This window comes from Narcine bancroftii, chromosome 6 (assembly GCF_036971445.1).
Source record: "Narcine bancroftii isolate sNarBan1 chromosome 6, sNarBan1.hap1, whole genome shotgun sequence".
Classification (NCBI taxonomy): domain Eukaryota; kingdom Metazoa; phylum Chordata; class Chondrichthyes; order Torpediniformes; family Narcinidae; genus Narcine; species Narcine bancroftii.
This window is the reverse complement of record NC_091474.1, coordinates 72,836,033-72,856,295: the sequence shown is the minus strand read 5'-3', so window position 1 is coordinate 72,856,295 and position 20,263 is coordinate 72,836,033. Positions and strand designations below refer to the sequence as shown.

General features: G+C 41.2%; 1 protein-coding gene across 13 annotated transcripts in view; it reads left to right on the top strand.

Moving 5' to 3' along the window:
• Positions 1 to 20,263, top strand: part of c6h10orf71 (chromosome 6 C10orf71 homolog) — a 53,599-nt gene that overhangs the window by 26,677 nt on the left and 6,659 nt on the right. For 9 of the 13 annotated variants that reach the window (XM_069885335.1, XM_069885332.1, XM_069885329.1 and 6 more), the window contains 2 exons: positions 7,236 to 7,345; positions 13,780 to 13,818. The gene's annotated coding sequence lies outside the window, so the exon portion shown is untranslated. Of the gene's footprint in view, positions 1 to 6,581; positions 6,813 to 7,235; positions 7,346 to 13,779; positions 13,819 to 17,391; positions 17,509 to 20,263 lie in introns of those variants that run through there. The other 4 variants (XR_011340157.1, XM_069885336.1, XM_069885326.1 and 1 more) reach the window with 4 other exon arrangements.

Sequence of the window (20,263 nt, the reverse complement as noted above, 5' to 3'; positions counted from 1 at the left end):
ATGACTATCAATGTTAGAAGGCAAGGAGTATAAGGTGTTAGAACTGCCACTTCATTTTATTCATTTGCATATTTCATGCTGCTAAATGGTATGTGTTACTTTTTTCAGAAATTCTTCTGCAATAAGATAGGTAATGATTTAAAGTGGTTCTCAACCTTTTGTTTCCACTCACATACCACCTTATGTAATCCCTTACTAACTACAATGCACAATGTCATAGATGCTCTGTGGTTAGGAAGGGATTGCTTAAGGTGGTGTGTGAGTGGAAACAAAAGGTTGAAAACCACTGATTTTGAAGATGATGACCTCGACGTGTATTCCTGGTTAATAACATTTGTGCATAAGTAACAGGATCAGTGTGTTGTGCAGACCATTGAAATCCAATGAAGTCCAACACACTACATACAATGGGGTTACGTTACGGCAAACCCATCATAAATCTAAACAGAATACTGCACATTACCATTTTTGTAATTAAATTCTGAACACCTTTATTCCACACTGAAAAAAAACCATTAATCATTGAACTAAAATTAATTGCTGGATGGTGAGGATGCCAAACCAACAGGGTCATCAATTTCACTCTGTTCTAATGTTGCTTGAGAACAGCTTGTGGAACGCACTGCATCATTGCCACTTGTTGAAGGCACTAGGGCATCGACACTTGTTGAAGGTTTAACAGGCACAGTCTTCTTCAGGAAGATATAAATTTTTGACTAGACAAATTGTTTCTTCTTTTCATATAAATTTTACATGGTTGCTACAGAAACTGCAAGCATGGTTGAGTCAGCATTGCAAGGGTGTCGCGTTCCGCATATCGCAAGCGCGGGAACAGATCTGAATTTGAAATTTAAAGTATGGATTCGAGCCATCGTAACTGTTAAAAATCGTAAGTCGGACCATCGTAAGTAGGGGAACATCTGTATAACACACTTTACTATGCTCTGTGGTTAGTAAGGGATTAATTAAGGTGGTATGTGACAGCATCGAGTCCACGCTGCTGAAGATCCAGCTGCGCTGGATGGGTCACGTCTCCAGAATGGAGGACCATCGCCTTCCCAAGATCGTATTATATGGCGAGCTCTCCACTGGCCACCGTGACAGAGGTGCACCAAAGAAAAGGTACAAGGACTGCCTAAAGAAATCTCTTGGTGCCTGCCACATTGACCACCGCCAGTGGGCTGATAACGCCTCAAACCGTGCATCTTGGCGCCTCACAGTTTGGCGGGCAGCAGCCTCCTTTGAAGAAGACCGCAGAGCCCACCTCACTGACAAAAGGCAAAGGAGGAAAAACCCAACACCCAACCCCAACCAACCAATTTTCCCTTGCAACCGCTGCAATCGTGTCTGCCTGTCCCGCATCGGACTGGTCAGCCACAAACGAGCCTGCAGCTGACGTGGACTTTTTACCCCCTCCATAAATCTTCGTCCGCGAAGCCAAGCCAAAGAAAGAAAAATGTGAGTATAAAGAAAAAGGTTGAGAACCACTGTTTTTCACTTTCAAAGGACATTTAATGTGACTGACTGGGGATACATTTTTGTGCATTTATGGCTTGTGTCTGTTCTGTCAGCCAATGGACTGGAAAACTGCGTGGTTAGGGAACTCAGCAGAAGACAATGCTGGTTTTCCCTCAGTAAAATGAAGGAACAGCACCTCAGCAACTTCTTATAATAAAAGCAAGCACAGAAATTCCTCTCCTGCTTGAGACTGCCACCCCTCCAGGGATTAAATATTAATCTCCATTATGATAAGAAATAGGAGCAGGAGTCGGCCATCCGGCCCGTCGAGCTTGCTCCGCCATTCAATGTGATCACGGCTGATCTGATGATCGGCTCATCTCCACCCACCTGCCTTTTCCCCCATACCCCTATGTAAAAATCTATCCAACCTCGTCTTAAATATATTTACTGAGGTCGCTCCCGCTGCTTCAATGGGCAGTGAATTTCATCAATTCACCACCCTCCGGGAAAAGCAGATCCTCCTCATCTCCATCCTAAATCTTCTCCCCTGGATCTTGAGCCCATGTCCCCTAGTTCTTGTCTCCCCCACCAATGGAAGCAACTTACCCACCTCTATCTTATTTATGACATTCATAAATTTATACATTTCTATAATCCTCATTCTTCTGAAGGGGAGATGATAGAACCATTAAAAACATTGTTCATTCTTTCTTGATATCTTGTTGAAGGGCTCAATTCCAAAACATCATTATGTATCTTTATCTTTGTTATATAACGGACACAGTTTGACCTGCTGAGTTTTTCCACGATTGTGTTTATTCTTTATTTTCTTTGAAAAGTTTCATTTATTAGTTACAATAATATTGAGGTTGGTGTGATGTGAATGGGAAGGGAAGGTTGAGAGTCACTGCTCTAGACCCAATTGTTACTGAAATATTTTGTTTGAGAAAAATTGTAATTGGCCCATTTCCTTTGGAGTTATGAAACCATGCACATAACGAGCCAATTAAGTACAATTAAAATAGTGGTGTTCAAACTTTTTCTTCCCCCTCACATACCACCTTAAGTCATCCCTTACTGATGGCATAGGGTTGACTTAAGGTGGAAAGTGAATGGAAAGAAAAAGTTTGAAAATCACTAGTCTGAAACAAAAAACAGGCAAAGATATAGAAATTAGCGCTGAGATGTCAAAATGTTGTGATTCATGTAAGTGAAGTCATAAAAAATATGGGTGCCAAATCTGTAGATGGTACAAATATAAGCAGGAAAATAAGTTGTGAAGGGGACAAAAGAAGGCTACAAAGCACTCCGTGAGTTGGCGAAGAGCTGGCAGATGGTGCATCATGTGAAGTTGTCTATTTCAGGAGAAATGAAATTAAATACAAAAATTAAATTTGTACATTTGGGGAGGAAATATTTATCTAAATACAAAGTGGATACAGAGCTCGAAGATGCAGAACCACAGCACAGATATTTTTATCTTTTGCAGTCAAATGTAATGCAGCTCCTTTAGAAATCTGGGTGGTCAGCTGTATGATTTACAAAGAGCTAATGTGCAGCTATTGTAAGTGATGAGATAACTGATATCATTCATTGCAAGGAGAATTGCAAGATCAATGAGGTTATATATCAATTATCAAAGAGCCTTTGTGTGGTATTGTGTCCAATACTGGCCTTCCTATTTAAAGAAGATTGTTGACATAATGGAAGCTCCTCAGAGAGGATTTAATAGATGTTTCTGGACAAGGGTGCTTGTCCAATTTATTACATTTAATTTTAGACATACAGCATGGTCACAGGCCCTGCTGGTCAATGAGCCCATGCCACCAAATTACACCCAATTGACCTATAATCCCAGTACGTTTTGAAAGGGAGAGGAAACCCATGCAGGTATGGAGAGAATATACAAACTCCTTACAGATAGCACCGAATTTGAACCCTGGTCACTGGCGCTGTAATGGTGTTGTGCTAAACACTACGCTGACCGTGCCGTCCAATGGGGCTAGACTTGTACCTGCTGAAATTCTGAAAAGATGGAACTTGATTCAAACATGTTAGATCCCAGATAGTCTTTACACGGTAGGTTTGCAGAGAATGATTCTCCTTGTTAAACATCCAGACTTGGTGGCACAGTATAAAAATAAGTGATCTTCCATTTAAAACCAGACACAAGGGAAGATATCTTCACTCAAAATCCCAGAACTCTCTTGTTAAACTTCAAGGCAAAGAGAGAAATACTTGTTAAGATTAGCAGTGATCTATTGAATCTGGAGCAAGTTAGAAGGGTGATTGATCCAACTCGTGTTCAATGTTTGTTTCATCACATAGAAGATGGAACACTACAGCCTCGCACAAGGTCCATACCCCTCCATTCTCTGCATATTCCTCAAACACTACTATTGAATCTGCTTCCACTACTACTCCTGGCTGCCCGTTTCAGACACCTATTATTCTCTGGGTAAAAACTTGCCCCATGCACCTCCTTTAAACCTCTACCCCACAACCCGCCCCCCCCCCCACCACCTCACATTCTCCAGTATGTGACACTTTTACTCTGGGAAAAATATTCTGACTATCTACCCCACCAAATATCTTATATTTCTATAAAGGTTTATCAGGTATCCCTCTGCTATTGACACTCCAGGTAAAACAAACTAGTCTCTCCAACTTCTCCCTAAATGGCAAACCTTTTAAACCAGGCAACATCCTTGTAAATCTCTTTGCAAAGGCTCCCATTCCTCTCGGTAATGGGTCAACCAGAATTGCACACAATTTTCCATGTATTGTTTACCAAATCTTTACATCGCTGAAACCTGCCTTCTTCACTCTTATACTCTGTGTGCCAACCAATGCCGTATATGTTCTTTAACACCTGTCTCCTTCATGGACCCTCTCAGGGAGATATCATACTATAAAATTAATGTCTGAAACAGTGGTCAGCGAAGCTCATTTTCAGATTTCAGATTTGAGACATACATGCCACCACATGCAACCCTGAGATTCTTTTTCGTGTTGGTGAGGCAGAATTACCACTTAATGGTAGTACCAAAAAAACCCTGACTCAATGTACACATATAAACAAATTAAAAATGTAAACAAACTGGCTGCAATACAGAGAGGAAAAAAAAGTCAGTAAAATGCACAAAAGAGTCCTAAAATGAGTCCCTGATTGAGTTTGTTGTTGAGGAGTCTGATGGTGGAGGGGGAGCAGCTGTTCCTGAACCTGCTGGTGCGAGTCTTGTGGCACCGAGACCTCTTTCCTGATGGCAGCAGGGAGAACAGCGTGTGCCGGGTGGTGTGGATCCTTGATGATTTCTGCTGCTCTCTGTCGGCAGCATTCCCTGTAGATGTTCTTGATAGTGGGGAGGGTTTTACTCGTGATGTTCGTGATGTCTGCTATATTTTTGTAGGGCTTTACACTCAGTGGTATTGGTGTCCCCACACCAGACTGTGAAATCCTAGTTTAAAATTAATTTTTTTTAAAATTTGAATTAAAAATAGATAAATAATTTTAAACATACAACACGGTAACAGGCCCTTTCGGCCCACAAGCCCGTGCCACCAAATTTGCCCCAATTAACCTACAAACCCTGGTACGTTTTGAACAGTGGGAAGAAACTGGTGCCCCCGGGGAAAACCTACTCAGTTACAGGGAGAATGTACAAACTCTTTACAGACAGTACGGGATTCGAACCCCAGTCCCAATTGCTGGTGCTGTAATGGTGTTGCGCTGATCGCTAAGCTAACCATGCCGCCCCACTATGCCAAATGTGCAGGTGATATTTCCACTCCATTGCTTCACATTTTTACTCCTCTTGCTTCTCTTTCTGTCAATGGTGAATCTGTCTGCCTTGAGCAATTCCATGTAATATTGCACTGTTTTTATTACATGACAATAAAGGGATCTTGAATCATGTTACTATACCCACTCCATCCCTTCTCCACTGACACATAATCTGGAATAGATTTCAATGCAAGCCAAGCTTTGTAATGCTTTTGGTGTACTTGAGCTAAATGCAATGAAATGCTCGTCAAAGTTGATGTTGCTACCTTAGCAACAGGCAATTTCTCATGGCATTACAGCTATGCCTCTCTGTAGCTGAGCCATGGAGATTAGAATGATCATGGGTTTGGATACAATTCCACACATCATGCACACAGCTTGGCCACCTTGAACAATAGAAGCAATCAAGTTGTGACCTCCTGACAATAAAATGTGACTACGTTGTTAAATGGGAGACTCGTGCTCATGGTGCCACCGACTGCTTCTGCTGCTGGTAAAGGAAGGTCAGAGGTGTCACACGAACCTTACCCTAACATTGGAAACAAACCTGATGAAAGAACAGGAGGTAACCCTCAGCAGAGAAGGAAACTGAGGAACACAAGAATTGCAGATGCTGGAGCTTTGTGCGAACAAAGTAGCAGGAGGGACTCAGAAGGTCAGGCAGTGTCCATGGAGAGAGATGGTCAGTCAACATTTCAGGTCAGGACGGTTTAGCAATAACTAAACCTCATCATCCAGGCTCTTTGCATCACAATGTGGTATAGTTGCTGTACAGAAGTGGATGGGAGGTCAATCCACTGATCATAAAGAGAGGCAGAGAGGATCACTGGGGTCTCACTCCTTCCCCCCCCCCCCCCCATCAATGTGATCTACCAGGATCACTATCTGTAGAGGGCACACAAACTCACTGAGGACCCCTTCCATCCCGCACACTGCACTTTCAGGAAAGAGATCCAGGAGAATCAGAGCCAGAACCACCAGGCTGAGGAACAGCTTCTTCCCACGGGCAGTGAGAACGCTGCTATTTACAGTCAAACCCCTGATATCCAGAACTCAAACAACAGGCAGCTTCAAGCAACCACCAGAAAAAAGGAAAATACATTTTTAAAAATTAAAACAAATAAGACTAAAATAATAGGTAAATAATACACAAGTTTAAAATTGTAAAAATGAATGTTCTCTGAAGTAACACATAAACCTTTGGTGAAGATGGGAACAAATATCCAGCCAGCGGAGGGAGGGCTTTGGTCGGGCCTTGCTCATAGCGGCTGTTTGAATAAAGTTGTGTGAAACAGCAATGGCGTCGCCCAGGATGAAGAGCTGGTTGATGCCCCTTGCTGTTGTGGTGACTCTTAAAGTGTCTCCTGATCCCTGCTTAGTAAGAGTTGACCCAGTCAGAGGCTTTATCCTTTAAACTTGGGGGGGGAATTAATTATCTATAATGTTATTGTTTGTCTTTCGGGCAGCTCCATGGAGGGGAAAGAACCTACAGATGCAACGACGGTTAAATGTTTTCAAAGAATGCGACTGAGAATAAAGTAAAATGCTTTCAGGTTTATATATTCACGTAAGTGAAGTTTGTTCAGTGGAAGTGCAGTAAAGTATTTTTGTCCTTTAAACTGTTTATTCTTAATACAGGTGTACTAGTTAGGCATTGTGTTTTGCACCAAGGACCAGAGAACACTGTTTCATTGGGTTGTACTTGTGCAATTGGATGATAAATAAACTTGAAATCGAACAGGCCACCAGTGGTGAATCATGTGCACAATATGTTAAGCATTAAAGATCAGCAGTTTAAGATTGGACATGCTTACTTCATCTAGCTTAAGTCTGCAATCAGCAAACTTATTTGGAGATTAATAATGAACTTCTCCTTGTACTCAGAATGTCCGTGCCATGCTAAAACAGCTGAAGGTCACAGCTACATTTCATCAAAGTTTTACAAGCAAAGGATCTTGTTCATTGAACTAAATTTAACTTCTCACTCTAGATGGGCAGCGATCAGCGATGAGACGAAATGAAGGTGGGACGAGAGACTTTAAATGTACAGGAACCTGGACGGAATGCACACAACCCCTGCCGCTGCAGCTGACAAAGCAGGTAATGCTTCGTCCAACTTGTGCACAATTGCGCCATTGATTATTCAACTGGATTTCAAACTAAAATGAGTCATCTGTTTAAAAGTGTCCATCATATTTTTAAGACCCTTTTTAAAATATACAGTACATTTAAATCTTCAATTGGAATTGAAAAATCAGTGGATAAATCTTGGAGAAGCATGGTGTTATTTCCTGCTTGGGAAATCGCAGGGACATAGCTGACATCCACACTGTTCCTGATGGTTGGCCACGGACCAGCCTATTGGCATCAGATTTTCTCCCACAAGTAAGGCCACCTCATCTACCTCATGTTGCTGGAGAGGGCACTAAGCAATGAGAAGATTATGTAAAGTTATGAGGGGCTGGAGAGACTAATACCAAGAACCCATTCCCTTCAAACAACAGTACAGCACAAAAACTGGTCCTTTGTCCCTTCTGGTCTGTGCTGAACCATTACCCTGCCTCACTTCACTGACTTACACCCATTCCATATCCCTCCACACCTCTCCCATCCATGTACCTGTCCAAATTTTTCTTAAATTGTTCAAATTGAGCCCACATTCATCACTTCAGCTGGCAGCTTGTTCCACGCTCCCACCACCCTCATGTTCCCCCTAAACTTCTCCCCTTTCACACTTAACCCATGTCCTCTAGTTTTTATCTCACCTACCTTCAGTAGAAAAAGCCCACCTACATTTACTCTGTCTATCCCTCTCTATCAAATCTTCCCTCATTCTTCTACACTCAGGGAATAAAGTCCTAACCTGTTTAACCTTTCCCTGTAACTCAGTTCATAAAGTCTGGGCAACATCCTAGTAAATCTTCTCTGCACTCTTTCTATCTTATTGATATCTTTCCTGAAGTTAGGTGGCCAAACCTCCACACAATTCTCCAAATTTGGCCTCACCAATGTCTTATACAACTTTACCATAACATCCTGACTCCTGTACTCAATACTTTGATTTATGAAGGGCAATGTGCCTAAAACTCTCTTTACAACCCTATCTACCCGTGACATCACTTTCAGGGTGTAGCGTAACTGAGAGCACTCCAGACCAGAGAGAGTAAAACACACTTTTATTCAGTAAGAATAACACACATGGTCTTTGGACTGAACTGGGATTTTTATATTGGGATATGTGGGGGCGGAGTTGGGGGAGGAGCCAGTCCTTCAAACATCACACCAGTAGTGAATTCCAGTTCCTTCAGAATGAAGCCTGCTGGTGAACACAGAATAGTCAAAAACTATTTACAATACTTACAAATTCAACCTGTCAGGGGGCCTGGAGTTGTGGGCATAGTGCCATAGTGTCGGCAGGCACTGGACTTCCCGATCCTTCTGTGGTTCTGGGACCTCGGGGCATGGGTGATTTGGCTCCAGTTGACGGGTGGCAGGGGCCTCTTCCTGAGTTCATCTCACCTGAGCCCCTTGGTGTTCCCCAGGGAACCCTGAGAAGGTCCTGACTCCCTTGGGGTGGTGGACCCTCTGTTCTGGCGGGTGCAGTGTCCCTGTTCGAGACACTCATCCGGATATGCCACATAGGCATGGAGTAGGTGCACTCTCTCGACCAGGGGGTTGGTTTTGCTCCTCCTCATGTGCTTTCAAAGCAGCACTGGTCCTGCTGCTGTAACCCAAGCTGGGAGGGTAGTCTCTGACGTTGACTTACTCTCAAATGAAAACATCAGCTCATGAGGAGTCACTTTGGTTCCAGTGCAAAGTAGCAACCTAACGGAGTGGAGTGCCATCCTACCAGTGTGAGTCTGGAAGCCCTTTGAACTAGAGAGTAAATTTTACGGCCTTCCAAGCCATAGAGTTCTCTCTCTCAACCTGTCCATTCCCCCGGGGGTTGTAGCTGGTCGTCCTGCTGGATGTAATGCCCCTTACCAGCAGGAACTGACGTTACTCCTCACTCATAAATGATGAGCCCCAGTTGCTATGAATATAACCAGGATAAAAATGTAGTTTAGGGCCTTAATGACACGACAGTGTGGATGTATCCAGGCAGGGAATTGCAAATGGAAAATGAGAGTACTCATCAATGACTGTGAAAAGATATATGTTCCCATTCGTGGAGAGGAGGGGTCCCTTGAAATCAAGATTGAGTCATTCAAAGGGCTGGGATGCCTTTATCATGTGCGCCTTGCTGGGGTGATAGAAATGCGGGTTCTGAAGGTTGCGGCCTTGGAGGTTGTAGAGGCATTGCAATTGATTTTCCAGAAATCAATAGATTCAGGCATGGTTCCCGAGGATTGGAAGATTGCAAATGTAGTTCTGCTCTTTAAGAAAGGAGGGAGGCAGAAAAAAGGAAATTATAAGCCTATTAGTCTGACTTCGGTAGTTGGAAAGATATTAGAATCGATCCTTGAGGACGAGGTTATGGAACACTTTGAGGTGCATGGCAGGATAGGTCCAGGCCAGCAGGTTTCATGAAGGGAAGATCCAGTCTGATCAACGAAATGTAATTTTTTGAGGAAATCTCAAGTAGGGTGGACAAGGGAGAGGCTGTGGATATAGTCTATTTGGATTTTCAAAAGGCCTTTGATAAGGTTCCACATAAAAGGCTGCTTAATAAGATGAGAGCACCTGGAAGTGGAAAAATAATATATTGGGTAGAGCACTGGCTGATTGGCAGAAAGCAAAGGGTGGGAATAAAGGGATCCTATTCTGGTTGGTTGCCTGTTAATCGTGGTGTTCTGCAAGGGTCAGTGTTGGAGCCACTTTTTATAAAATATATTGATGATTTAGATTGTGGATTAAATGGTTTTGTGGAAAAGTTTGCAGATGACATGAAGATAGGTGGTAGAATATAAAGGTAGAAAAATTGAAAGCTTACAGAGAGACTTGGACAGCTTAGGAGAATGGGCGAAGAAATGGTTGATGAGATATAATGTTGAGAAATGTTCGATTATACATTTTAGTAGAGGAAATAAATGGTTGGATTATTATTTGGATGGGGAGAAAATTCAAACCTCAGAAGTACAAAGGGACTTGGGGGTCCTTGTGCAGGATAACCTGAAAGTTGACCACCAGGTTGGATCGTCAGTAAAGAAAGTGATTGCTATGTTGGCATTTGTTTCAAAGGGGATTTTGTATAAGAATAAAGAGGTGTTGATGAGACTCTATGGGGCACTGATGAGCCCTCATTTGGAATTCTGTTTGCATTTTGGGCCCCATATCTTAGAAAGATATAGCAAGGTTGGAGAGGGTGCAGAGGAGGTTTATCAGAATGATTCCAGGAATGAGAAGGATAACATATGAGGAACTCTTAGCGGCTCTTGGACTCTATTCATATAGCATGAGAGGGGTTCTCATAGAAACATTTTGAATAATGAATGGATTGGACAGAGTGGATGTAAATAAGATGTTTCCCCTGTTGGGTGATTCCAGGACAAGAGGGCACAGTCTTCGAATTAAAAAGTACCAATTTAGAACAGAGATGAGGAGAAATTTCTTTAGCCAGAGGATCATGGATTTGTGGAATTCATTGCCACATGCAACTGTGGAGGCAGGATCTTTGGGGGAATTTAGAGGAAATTGATAGGTATCTAATGTGTCAGGGTATCAAGAGATATGGGGACAAGGCAGGAACTTGGAACTAGATGCGAGAAAAATGTAGCTCAGGGAGGTTTCACGGAGCAGGATCGATGGGCCAAATGGCCTGCTTCTGTTCCTTTTTCTTGTGATCTTGTGAATAAACCTTATACTGTGCAATTTTGTTCACCGTTCGAAATATGAGCGAGGGGCTATGTGTTCAGGAATGTAAAGTGATTAATAGTTTGGCTGTAGTCAATTACTAGCCTGGACTTTTCTTCCCCTTTTACAACAACTAGCTGCCCTCTCCATGGGCTGGTACCCTGCTTGATAATGTTCTCATCGAGCATTTGCTGTGTCTCAGCCTTGATGAATGCGCTGTAGTGCCTGCTTTTTGTAGCAATTGGTTTGCATTCGGTGCTCAGATTGGGGAACAGAGGGGTGGATCTATATTGATGGCATCAGAGTTTTGGTACTTCCCTAACAAACCACAATGGGAGGGAGAGGACCAGAATATTTCAGGGTCATGTTTTTAAAGTGACGCAAGAAGTCAAGACCAAACAGAACAGCTGCACACAAATTCTCAAGCACATACATTCTGAACTTGCAGAATTCCCCCTCTTGCAAAGATAATTGGACCAGACAAGGTTTTTGAATATTTACAGAATGAGTATGGGTAAGTCAGGAAAAGTAATACTTAGGAAGAAGATGGCTAAGAAATTGTTTTAGATGAAGGAATTTAATTTAGTTAATGAATGGAGGAAGTTGAATCCAAAAGAGAGAGATTATTTGTATTTATTCAGCTCAATATGATACTTATTCTAGAACTGATTTTCTTTTTTTGTTGTTGACTCAATTATTGAATCATCTAGTTTCGACTGAATATAAATCAAGGATCTTGTTGGATCATTCATTGGTTTTATTAACATATGTGGGAACAGACAAGATGGTTTCTTATTGCTAGAGATTTAATTATTTGTTGTTGAAAAATGATGAATTTTGTAAATTTATTAATGGACAAATTCAACAGTTTTTTTATATAAATAGGCATTCAGTGAATAGTAATTTTTTATTGTGGGATGCTTTAAAAGCCTTTTTAAGGAGTCAAATTATTCGTTTTACAGTTAAGTTGAAAAAACAATACTTAGAGAAGTAGATAAGTTGGAGAAAGATATTAGTGTTTTGGAAAAAGAGTTACAGAAGGGTAAATTAAATAAGGAGAAAAAAGCTAATTTGGATTCTATGAAATTGAAATATACATTACAAACTTATAGGGTTGAACATTTATTACAAAGATCTAAACAGAAACGTTATGAGTTAGGAGACAAAGCGCATAAAGTTTTGACATGGCAATTGAAATCTGAACAAATGTCCAGAATGATAAAGGTAGTTTATTCTGAAGTTTCTTATAGACCTCAAGATATTAATGAACAGTTTAAAGATTGCAGTTATCCATATTAAATGATTGGACTAGGGAACAATTGGGGAAACCACTTGATTTGAAAGAGATTAAATCGGTTTTGAATTCAATGCCAAATGGTAAATTGCCAGGAGAAGATGTGCCTACCGTGGAATTTTATAAGAAATTTCAAAATTTATTGCTTCCAGTGTTTGTGTATCTGAAACGTTGTAGAACTTCACCAGTCTGTACCGGAATCGTTTTTACAAGCTATTATTATGGTGATTCTTAAAAAAGATAAAGATCCTTTGAAACCTGGTTCTTATAGACCAATTTCGTTATAGAATGTTAATTATAAAATCTTGACTAAGAATTTGGCTAATAAATTGGCACAGTATTTACCAAAGTTGATTCATATTGATCAGATGGGCTTTATTAAGGGTAGATATTCAGCAGATAATGTATTTAAGTTAATTAGTTTAATAAATATTTCTTGGGAAGAATTCAACTTACCAATGGTACTATTATTGGATGCCAAGAAGGTGTCTGATAGGGTGGAATGGAGTTTTTTTTTATTTAAAGTGTTAGAGAAATTTTGGTTTGGATCTATGTTTATAAGTTGGATTAAGGTGATATATAAACAATCTAAAGCTAGAGTTATGACAAATGGAGTTTTGTCAGAGTCTTTTTATTTAGAGAGATCTACTAGACAGGGTTGCCCTTTATCACCAGCATTATTTGCATTGGTGATTGAACCTTTAGCACAATTAATAAGACAGAAAAGGAATGTAAAATATATTAAATTAGGATTGGATGAATACAAGATTAGTTTATTTGCAGATGATGTATTAATTTATTTAACTGAACCATTGGAATTGTTGAAGGTGTTGCAGAAAAAAATAATGCAGTATGGGGAATTATCTGGTTATAAAGTGAATTGGAATAAAAGTGAACTTATGCCACTGCATGAAGCTGATTATTCTGGTTGTAAAGGAGTAGTAGGTTTTAAATGGTCAAATCAAATTAAGTATTTAGGTATTAAAGTAAATAAATACATAGATCAATTATTTGATTTAAATTATTTATTGTTAATATCTGTAAGAAAAGAAGATTTAAATAAATGGAAGGATTTACCTTTAACTATGATGGGGAGAGTGAATTGTATAAAAATGAATATATTTCTCGGCTTCAGTATTTTTTTCATAATATTCCTTGTAATGTTCCTAAATGGTTTTTTAAGGATTTGGATACAATGGTTATGGAATTTTTATGGAAAGGAAAATTAGCGAGAGTTTCCATGCATAAACTAACATGGAAATATGAGTTAGGTGGTATGCAACTTCCAAATTTTTAAATTATTATAAAGCTGCTCAATTAAAAATTATAAATAAATTGTTTGATTTGGATAGACCTTTGACCTGGGCAAATATAGAACAAAATAGAATTGGAGAGGATAGAATAGATTATTTCATTTATAAATCACCTATTTTATTTCATTTGATAGGTATTTGGGAAGGAGTAAATAAAGAAATTGGTAATCAAGGTAAATTATCTATATATATATTCCTCTGTATCAGAATAAATGTTTACCTTTTACGGTTAATAATTACCTTCTTAAAATTTGGGATCAGAAAGGGATTAAGACAATAAATGATTGTTTTGAATTGAGTCATTTTTTATCATTTGATAGATTGAAATAAAAATATAAAGTATCTTCTCATACACTTTTTTGTTATTATCAAATTAAATCAATGTTGTATGATTAATTTGGGAGGTATTTGCTTTTAACTAAAGAGTCAAAATTCGTGATGGAAGGAAGAAAGGTTTTATTTCTGAAATGTATAAATTATAGCAGCAGAAAATGCCTAAAATTGAGTTGCATAAATCACGGCTTAAATGGTAGGAGGATTTGGGAGTTGATTTTGATAAGGATCATTGGAGAAATATTTGTAAAGATAACATGACAAGAATTCTAAATGTTAGATATAGACTTGTAACCTATAATTTTATACATCAATTATATTTGACTCCGGAACATTTGAAAAGATACAAGCTGAGTGTTTCTGATTTGAGTTTTCATTCTAATGATCAAAAAGGTACGTTTTTTACACTAAATAGGATCTTGTGACAAGGTTAGGTGTTTTTGGTATAGGGTAAGAGATTGTTTACAGAATATTTTAAAATTAAAATTTTCTTTAGATCCAAAAATATTTTCAATTGGAGATATTAGTGAACTGGGTTAGTTTTATAAATAGAATAAATTTCAAATGGCATTTTTGAGATTAGCTTTAGCAGTGGCAAGGAAATGTATAGCTATCTCGTGGAAAGATCAAATGGATCTTAAATTATACATTATCCTCTCCAATGGAATACATGTGCCATCTTTGTAAATTAAGAGGTAAATATTATGTATTTAAAAGGATTTGGAGCCCGAATTTGGATTATTTTAATTTGAAAATTTAAGGATAGAGATTTGAGTTCTGTCGAGTCTTCTTATCATATGTTAAGTGAACTGTGTTTATATTCGCCTCTTCTTTTCCTCTTTGTGGGTGATTAGGGGGTTTTGATATAGGATAGAGGGAGGGTGTTGTCTTAGGTTTGGAGGGGGGGTGTGGGTGTTTTTTGGTAGATTTTAGGTTTTTTTCTATAAACCCTGTTTAAAGTTTGATATATTGTTTTATTTTATTGTAATCATGGTTGTTTCTTTTCTTTTATAAATAAAATATTTTTTAAAAATATGATAATTAGAGGGGTACACTTTAAGAATGAGTTTTTGGACTGTCTCTGCATCTATAAAGCTCTCAGTTGAGCCAGACTCAATTAAACACTTCAGTTCATGCCCGTTAACCCACACCTTCTTCGTGGAATTGTTCAGTTGGTGTGGCACCTCCTGGTCCAACACCATTGCAGCCAGGATTCTGGAGACACCATCGTTCCCCTCGCTGGTATCGCTCCCCCTTTGGATCCTCGTGCAGGTAAGATGGCCACCCTCCTCCTCCTTGTTCCATCGTAGATGGTGCCGATTTTGAAAACTGGCAGGGTGGCAGAGACTTCAAGGTGCAGCATGGTGGTCGCCCTCACTCCTGGTCTGATGAAGATGGCACCAGTTTTGAAACTGGCTGCTGGGGTTTCCCTCATTGCTGCTCTCACTGCGCAGCCCTGCAGGAAGGCCATGGCGTACAACATTGGCACTGGGCGGCCTGGGTTTGGGTTTCTGGCTCACCTCACTTGTGTCAGGGGTCGGGCACATGTTGGACCTCTCAGCGCTCCCCCTTGCCATGAAGATCTTCACCCAGTGCCCCTTCTGACAACAACCAGAGCAGATGGAGTCTTTAGCAGGACATCAAGTTCTTGGGTGCTGCTGCCGTCAGACAGCACCACACTGCCTTGTTCCAGCAACCACTGCCTTAAGTACTTGGACCACACACCAGCAACAAGAGCATCCCGGATCTGCTCATCTTCCCGTTCTCAGGCCATGCCATCCTGGTACCCACAGTTCTTCACGAGTCCTCGTAGGGTGAGGACAAAATCTTCAATGGACTCACCAGGCCACTGCTTCCGTTGCGAGACCTCATGTAGCGAACCTTCAGCTTCTCAACAGCCGCTGTGCAAGTTGTTCAGTCCCTGAAGATTGGGAATCCTTTAGGCCCGATGCGGGAGAGGAGCGCTGACCTCTTAAGCTCGTCTGTTGAGTAGACTGTTTGTGTGGCCGACAGGTACATTTGGAAGCACTTCAACCAGTACGCCAACTCTTCCAGGGCTTCTAGGGGACAGGTCAATTAGGAGCATTGTGGGCTTCAACCTTTATCTTCCATCCTTTATCTTACTGAATAAAATTGTAGCACGACTGAGAGCACTCAAGACCAGAGTGAGTACAACATGCCAAGGGATCTCCCAGTGGCCAACCATTTCAATTCAGTGACCCACTCCCGCGCTGACATGTCTCTCCTTGGCCTAGAGTACTGTCAAACCAAGACTACCTGGGCACTCTCCATCTGGATGCATTAACATTGACTTCTCCAGTTTCTGCTAGCCCACTCCCCATTCTTCCTCTCTCTTCCCCATCCCTCTGTCTTCTTTCCTCCAGCTCTCCACCACCCCCTCCCTGTTTGCTGCTGTGCCCCTCCTTCCCTCATCCACCTATCACCTCCTGCCTGTGCTCCTCCCCCTTCCCCATCCCCTCTATTTTGTCCATACCTTGATGAAGGGCTCAAACTTGAAACATTGGTTCTGTATCTTTTCTGTATGAAGTTCGCTGTTTGACCTGCTGAGTTTCTCCTGCTTTATGTTTTTACTTCTCATCCAGCCCACAGAGAGGCAGCCGACAAGCCAGGGGGAAGCATGTCTGTAGTCATCCACTGGTCTAGAAAGAATTCCGGTGGCCTGGCGGGTTGCAGACAAATGAGGCCGCAGAGATTTGTCCTCATCCTACGAGCTCTAATACTGTCTGTTTTCATTTAGTGCAGTGTATCAGTGACTCTGACAAGGAGTGAGATTCAGTGCCAGTCATCAACTCGCTCTACAACATTTCACGTGAATATGCAGGGTTCATCTACTACATCCGATCCTCCTGTTGTAGTCTCCTCTACATCTGAGAGACTGGGAGATCATTTCATGGATCTCCCAATGCCCACCCATTTCAATTCCCCGTCCCATTCCCTTGCTGACACGTCTGACCATGGTCTCATGCACTGCCAGACTGGAAATTGGAGGAACAACACCTCATCTTCCATCTGGGAACCCTCCAACCTGAAGGCATTAGCATCTACTTTTCTGGCTTCCACCCCCTTCTTCTTGCCCTGTCTCCTTTCCCTCAGCTGTCTGTCTGTTGCTCTCCCACTCTCACTTTCTCCCTCTCCTTTCACGGAGCCAAAAATCAATTCTCACCTTCCCTCTTAACCTATTAACACCTTTTGTTGGCCTGAACTCCTCCCCAGACAGCCTTGTTGTTATTCTTTCCTTGGTAATACCTTTAAAGAAGGGCTCAGGCCCAAAACGTTGGTAATATATCTTTACCTCCAATGAATGCTGTGAGGCCGTCTGAGTTCCTCCAGCATTTCTGTGTGGTTTTTCTACAATCACAGCATCTGCAGACTTCCGTGTTTCACTTTTTCAGATGGCTTGGTGCCTCGATACCTCAGTAGATAGCAGATGATGAAGAGATCCTGCACTTTATGGACCAGTCTGCCTTCTACTGGCAGGACACTTGTCAGCAGACAAGACAGATCAAAGGTTTTGAAATGAAAACTATTTCACCCCTTACACTGAGAAAAATCAGGAAAGAAATGAAATCCTAGGATTTTGTAAAATTCAGAAATATTTGAGGAAACAAGTGAGCTTTGTAAATTAAATATATTAAATGTAACTACTCATGATTAATTGGAAACATAACTGTTCCAAAACAAGCAAACAAATTATATTCCTCTGTACAATCTGAAATTTACTTCTGTTATACATGTTGATGATAAATACAATTTGGATCATTGATTAATTCAAATATCAACATTTGCACATATTCAGGGACAACTCAAGAGAGGACATTAGACCCTATAAATCTTCACATTAGTAAACATCTTGCTCATTGATGTTTCCCCATTTTTGAGGTGTAGGGAACATAATGGTTTCATACTGCAGAGAAACACAGACGTCTGCAGACACGGGGATTGCTGTAAAAACACAGAAATGCTGGAGGAACTCAGCCGGTGTCTCAGCGTGCACATTACACACCTCGTATTCTGTCTGGGCACTCTCTGACTAGATACCATTAACGTAGATTTACCCAGTTTTCGTTAGCCTGCCTTCTCCCCACCCACCCCCAACATTTTTCCTTATGTCTCCTTTCCTGTAGTCTTCTCTATGTCTCTCTCTCCTCCGTTTTTATTCTGTCTCCTTTCCCAGACCTCTACATTCACAGAGTCACCCTTCCCCCCCCCCCAAAAAAAAACCCTATCAATTCTCACCTTTCCTCTCTCTTGGTGTCTTCTCCAGATCCAATTAACTCCTTTTGTTTGTTGATCTGTACTCCTCCCCCTACCCTTTTTTTTAATTCAGGCCCCTACCTGTTTTTTATCTCATACTTTGAAGAATGGCTCAAGCCTGAAAAGTTAATAATATATCTTTCTGTCCTATGGGCGCTGCAGGACCTGCTGAGTTCCTCCAGCATTTCTGTGTTTTTACTATGGTTTCAAACTATCTGGTCCATTAAATTTATGAACAAGGTGTGGTCAGAGAAGGGGGTGGTTTCCATGTCAGTACCACAGATTAGGGTTACGAGCAGAGCAAAGTTTGTCTCATTCTGGCCGGCAACCCCTCCCCTGTAAGGTACTCCAAATACATCTCGTGGTACAATGTCAATATTTAATGCACCTCACTTCCAGTTTCATAATGGCCTCATGGCTGGCACTTGCAAAAGATTGAAAATACTTGGTGAGTAAGGAAGCACTTTCTCAATCTGCTACTGTGCTACCCTGAGCTCAGGTCAAGGTGGCTTGTGTCTGGTTTGACATCGAGGGATGGACAATTGGCCACAGGTCGAGGAACTAGAGAGAGAGGGGTGGATCATCAACCCTTTGATTATCATGAGTTGGGTAGGGCACTGGTTCTCAACCTTTTTCTGTCTAAGACCCACGTGGCCTCTGGCCTAACATGCCCTGGCCCACTAGTGGCAATGACTGAGCAATATTTTCAAGTCAAATGCAGCACTGTAAAAACCTCATCTTTATCTCATTTAAAGTAATTCATTTTACATTTTTAAAGAACAAAAAACACTGCAGTATACACTGAACATAAAAACTCAAAGCAATTTATGAAGGGTTTGTCCTCTGAATAATTACCTTAAATAGTCTTTTTATGTTCAATTTATTTCTTTTGGGTCAAGATGTTTCCTTGAACATTAAAGGCTATGAGCCAAGTAAACTTGTAACATGCTCTACAGTTGCACAATCCCCTCTAGGGTAAGTCTTCGACAAAAATGTTTGCAAAAATAATTTGCACCCCACTTTACAGGAGAAATATATCATGTCTTACCTTGCAAACAGGAGCCTCTTGAGTCTTGATTGAAGTGAAAAACAACAAGCAGTAAGAAGACATAAAACGCACACTTCTGAATCAGTCTGAATCTCTATCTTGTGTGGATGTCTGACAGGAACGGTGACTGAGTGCTGAGCGCCATATTGAGAGACGACCAGATAACCTTAACAATTTCAGTAGCAGATTGCTCGCCACCTCACCCAAGGTCATGCAGGAGGACCAAAACATGACCTCAGACCCACCCTGACCTCAGTGGGTTGGGAAATCTCTGTGGCCCATATGGAAATGCTCTGCAGCTCGCCAGTGGGCTGGGGCCCACCAGTTGGTAACCACTAGTGTGAGAAATAGTAATGGAAAATATGGCATTTCCTGATCATATTTCCCGCTTCCTATGGACAGTGAGATTTCTGTGGCCTCAGAGAAGCCAAGTACTACTAATAAATGTGAAGCTGAGCCCCATCAATATTAATCACTTGCCATTGTGATCACTCCCAATGTTTGGCCCATGCATCTCCTTAAACCAACCAACAGGACGCAGATTCTTCTCCTTCTTAGTCAATCCCTTGGGATCCATATGAGTTGCTGCCACATTGGCAACTGAGAAGATGAGTCAGGCCAGTGTGGGGCCACAACAGGAGCACTAGACGTGTCAGGTGGTTGGATAGTTCATGTGATTCTTCTGCCCTTTAGTCAATGTTTCTGTTCACTCTTATGAGTGGTCGGCAGCTCCAGAAATGTCCTTGCTGAAGGAAATCAATGGTTCTCAGTTACAAGACCATAAGACGTAGGAGTAGGAAGAGGCTATTCAGCCCATCAAATCTGCCCCACCTGTCGCTACAAGATTGTTGCAAAAACACATCAAATTCAGTAATGCCTACCGTCCACACATGTTGGGAATTGTTGCTCCAGCTGTGTGGTTGACCATGGGATTCAGTACATCATCGAAGACTCTCAAAAAC